Here is a 5,355-nt window from a genome sequence, read left to right on the forward strand (position 1 = left end):
ATTATAAAGAAGAAATTTTCTATCTTTATCACCAAAGACAATCATTTTCTAGACTATCAACCGTTCTATTGTCCATAATAAAAAAGCATCATTTAGAATGACCTGGAACCAAGGAAAATGAGGTAGAAAATTTTCAGGAAGTTTTCCAAAATAGGAATCTGTGTGAGCATTCTAGTTTGTGATATTTCATTAGGTTTAAAATTCTGTGCTTACGTAGTTAACAGAAATTTCTTCAAGGGAAACAAGCTTAATGAAAAGCATCATCTGGAAATTAGGATGTTGTATTTCATCTATCCAGCTGGGCTTCTAATAAGGTCCTTTCCTTGGTTCTTAGATCAGTACCAAGAGCTTTGCCAAGACATCAGGGGAAGCAGGTGGGGCTGACTATTGTTATGGCCCTCAACCAAGAGCTCCTGAAATCTTCCAGTGGCATGGGTCATGACAAACTGGAATAAAAATGGATAAAATGAGGAAAAACCTTAATATTGGAAAAATAGAGGAAACCTACCAGGGGGAACAGCATCTGAAAGATCATTATGATCAACTATTCCATAAAAAAGGTGACTTTAAAGACACACTGATGTGAGGGACTCAGGGCTATTTAGAACATTTGGAAAGTCACCAAAAAAAACTAGCCTCAATAACTAGAGAGAGTGGGTGATTATCCTGTTGGCGTTGCATCACAGTTGAACAGTTTCCAGTTTCATGCATGTATAGGTATCTTTCCTCAATTAAATTTTCAGCTCTTTTGGAAGAAAGACTATGTCTTATGGTTTCCTGAGTAAGATAAATAGCAAGTTCTCAGAAAATACTCAATTAATTGAACTGAAGAAATTGCCTGCTGATTGGCTGAATAACAATGGAGACATTGTTGTTATAATTAGAATCCAGGTTCCTTGGGAGAAAGCTAGATTGAGCCTGAAGAAACCATATGTTCCTGATTCCTCCATCCTTCATCCTTAAATGAACTACTGCTCTGGAGTGTTTTTCAAAGTGTGGTCCAAAGACTTCTACATTAGAATTGTCTAATGCTTGTTAAAAATTGAAGAATCTACACTCCACTGCCTTAGACCCAAGACTGAGAAGCTGGGAAGGAGAGGTGTTTGTGATTTTCTAAAATTGAAGTATAATTTACGTAGAATTAAACGCACAGGTTTTAAGTGCACTGGTCAATGAGATTTCACAAACTTATACACCCCGTGTTATTACCACACCAATCAATACTTCCTTCACCCCAGAAAGTTTCCTTAGACCCCTTTCCAATCAATCATACTCCCTTCCACCCACAATGAAATCACTGTTCTGGTTTCTATATACCCTTTTGAGTCAGGCTTCTTTTATTCAATATAATGTTTTTGACATTCATCCATGTTGTTATACATATCAGTCATTATTCTCGCTGGCTGTTGTCGAGTCGGCCCCGACTCATGGCGACTCAATGCACCAAGTCAGACTGTTATGATCCATAGGGTTTTCACTGGCTGATTTTTTGGAAGTAGATCTCCAGGTCTTTCTTCCTAGTCCATCTTAGTCTGGAAGCTTCGCTGAAGTCTGTTCAGCATCGTAGCAACATGGAAACCTCTACTGACAGATAGGTGGTGGCTGCACTTGAGGTGTACCACTGCACCACTGCCCCTTATCAATAGTTCCTTTTTATTATCAAGTAATATTTCATCGTGGGAATATGCCGGGTTTTGTTATACATTCACCACTTGATGGACGTTTGTGCTATGTATTAGTTGTCTATGCTGTGTAAAAAATTACCATAAATTTAGTGGTTTAAAACAACACACACTTATTATCTCACAATTTCTGCAGGTCAGGTGACCAAGCCCAGCTCAGCTGGGTCCTCTGCTCAGGGTTTCACAAAGCTGCATTAAGATGTCAGCCAGGCTGCTTTGCTATCTGGCTCTTGGGAACCTCTTCCAAGTTCAGGTGATTGTTGACAGAATTCAATCCCTTGCAGTTATAGGACTGCAGGCTTTGGCTTCTTAGTCACTGTCAGCTGGAGGCTGCCCTCAGCAGTTCCCTGACACGTGGCTGTCTCCACAGGCAGTCTACAACATGGCCATTTGCTTCCTCAAGGCCAGCAGGAAGAGTTTCTCTTTCCAGTTTGTGTCTCAGCATGGACCAGTAACATGAAACTTACCTCCAAAAATGAATGGTGCTGAGAGACCAAAGAAAGAGGCAGGCAACTCCAGGGTGGCAGCAAAGAAGTTTATTAGGGAGACTTACAAACTAGGCAGGTCCTGAGTGGCAGCAGAATCAAGCAGATCTCCACGGCCCACAGTGGGAGACAGGGATTTTTATAGTGGTGGTGAACAATAGTGGCTACATGCCAAGGATGCCTCTAGACTTACATAAGGCCACCTCAGCAAGAATTACATAAGAATGACTTAGCAAATGGCAGTGAACTAGCAGAAAGCATGAGGGTGGCCATGTTAGGCCTCACAAACTCTGTTTCCCCTTCATTCCACCCCTCGAGATTGGCTCTTACAATCTGGCACATTCCACCTCTTCCGCAAGTTCTCTGAGGGTCAATCCCCAGAGGAGGTGTTACATCTTTGCAGATAGGGACAGAGAGTGTACACAGACCACACCAGCAATATAGACAAACACAGCAGAAAAACCCTATACCCAGGAAAAGATCAAGACCCAACCCAAAACCTCACCAGACAGAGGGGAAAGAGGAAAACCAGGTGACCACAGCAGACCAGCCATCAGGTGTGTTCAAGGCTTCTGTTTCTTCATCTGGCCTAACAAATCAGCTATGTTCTGGTGGTAGTCTGGTATATAGATACAGCATTCAGTTTTTTCTATGGTACATGTCCCACCTTCAGAGGCTGTTAGAATGTCTAGATCATTCAGTTCTGAAGGACAACCTTCCTCATTTGGGTAGTTTCGGCATTAATAGCTGCAAACTTTCTCAGCTATCATTCAGGGCCTTTTTAGTAAAATTAGTTAGAGCTTCAATTTGTCCCATTACTTCTAAGAAGCCAATGGGAGGAACAAAAACAATTAAAAGGAAATCATACCAGTGGAAAAGACTACGCTTGATCCACCTGGTTTTTACCATGGGGTAATTCAGAGGCTTTGGTATAGTTTTTGTCATGATTTGTACAGCATAAGGTAACTCCAAAGTGTAGCGCCCTATCCAGTTGTACGGTAACCAGGGCCACAAGTAGTGACCACACAGCCATAAAGTGCTGTTGAGAGCGAGGTACTCTCCTGCAGTCCTGTTGGGGTTTTTATACTGTAACCATTCAGTCGTATTAGTTGTTATCACCTGTTGGCTGTGGGACACAGTCCAGCTCACCAAGCTGGAGGAGGAATTGGAGCAAGACAGGGAAACTCATGGGGTTTTACTTGGCTCAACACAGCCAGAAGCAAGTGTCCCTAACACACCCTGTTTGGGTACCAAAAGACCTAAACCATCTCAGTGGTGGTAAACACCCTCTCACGGCCACAACCAAGAAGCGTTGCGATCTCTTATCAAGATGTGGGTGTCTATGACAGTCTGAGTCCAGGAAAAGGTGATGTTGTGTCCCCCCTTTCCTCTTATACCCCAATTAGTTAAAAAGCCTTTAACAAGGCCCCTCCCCCCCACACCATGTCTCCCATAGCTGGTTCCAGTCAGGGGCTCCATGCTCTGAAACATGCCTCTGGTGCTCGAGAAGGACAGTTGCCCACACACCCAGCAGCTGCTTTTGTTGTGGACTATGGCGAAGCTGTGAGCCCACTTGAGGAAGAAGTGGCAGCCCCGAAGGGAAGAAAGCAGAGTAGGTCATACTTCCAGTCAGAAAGACAGGTGTTTAGTAGGTACCCTAGTGGCTTCCTCTCAGGTGGTGAGAACAGTGGCTGCTTTAGGAATTTTTCCAGCCTGAGTGTACCATATGTGCTGCCCTGGGGAGGTCACTTGAGGGGTTGTGAGTAAAGTCAGCCATTTTGCTGTATGACAGAAAAGGAGACCCACTTCTATCCCTCATGATATAGCCCTTGTTCCTTTCCATGTAAAGCGTGACTGTCAAGGCCCTCCGTGCAGTAGGATGGTGGGCTGCCATGTTAGGCGGATCAGTTCCTCCATCTCCAGAGGGACAAAGTAACCAATCCACCCCAGTGGGATAACCCATGGAAAGTGCCAATAGATGGTTCCACTTCCTAGCACCAAGTCCTGAGGTGTCTGGAGGATCACACTGTTTTGTTCCAGTAACGATTTTGGTGGATATGCTTCTAGAGCCTGTGACATCACTCCTATCTTTGTTGGATGGTCACTCAGGCCTCCTAGTCTGGCATATGGGGTAACGCCCCAATGGGAGCCAAATATTTCAACCTCAAAGCCTCAAGCAGCACCTTGATCCACTCTGCCAGGGAAGCCTTGCCTGTATGTGTTGTTTTAGGACATCATTCTTCCCCTTTAGTCTGCTAAGACGTAGTCTTATATAATGGAATGTAATCGCGGAAGTGTTATCCCGTCGCCTTTGCTGTATTGGTTACAATCACTTCACAGGTTTTACCCACACTCATGGGAGGGGGATTACACAAGGATGTGGAACATTGGGGGTCATCTGAGGATGTATTGTTTCTAGTTTTGCCCTATTTTGAATTGAAGCAGCTGTGAATATGTGTACAAGTCTTTGCGTGAACATATGCTTTCATATCTCTTGGGCAAATATCGAGAAGTGGAATTGTTTGATCACAGGGTAGGTGTATGTTTAACTTTACAAGAAAGTGTTGGCACTTTAGTCCATGTGGGCGCCGGCGTGGTGGGCCGCAGCGCGGGGTCGCCATGGCAGAGCTACGGCACCTCCGAGTGCAGGAGGCGGTCCACTCCTTGGTGAAGAGTCTAGAGAGAGAGAACATCCGGAAGATGCAGGCCATCATGTTCCGGTGCAGCGCCAGCTGTAGTGAGGACAGCCAGGCGTCCATGCAGCAGGTACACCAGTGCATTGAGGGCTGCCACGCACCGCGGGCTCAAGCCCAGGCCATGGTGACCAGCGAGTTGGAGAAGTTCCAGGACCGCCTGGCCTGGCGTACCATGCATTGCAACGACAAAGCCAAAGACTCGATGGATGCAGGGAGTAAGGAGCTTCACGTGAAGCAGCAGCTGGAGAGCTGTATGAACAAGTGTGTGGATGACCACATGCACCTCATCCCGTCCATGACCAAGAAGATGAAGGAGTCTCTCTCATCCATTGCAAAATAAAAGTCTTTGCCGGTGGCCATTGGGAATGAGGGCAGGATGGGAATTTGGGTCTTTTAAGTGACGTTTAGGAATGAAGAAATTAAGGATGGCAGCAAGTTTAAGGAATATGTCACCTGGCTCTGGACTCTGGTTCTTTTTTTTTTTTTTTTTTT

At 44.9% G+C, this 5,355-nt stretch overlaps 1 pseudogene; it reads left to right on the forward strand.

The window, feature by feature from the left end:
• Positions 1 to 4,740: 4,740 nt before the first annotated feature.
• LOC101342919 (protein FAM136A pseudogene) lies at positions 4,741 to 5,203 on the forward strand (annotated as a pseudogene).
• Positions 5,204 to 5,355: the final 152 nt, after the last annotated feature.

The sequence above is a fragment of the Trichechus manatus genome, unplaced genomic scaffold, assembly GCF_000243295.1.
Source record: "Trichechus manatus latirostris isolate Lorelei unplaced genomic scaffold, TriManLat1.0 scaffold00036, whole genome shotgun sequence".
Lineage (NCBI taxonomy): Eukaryota > Metazoa > Chordata > Mammalia > Sirenia > Trichechidae > Trichechus > Trichechus manatus.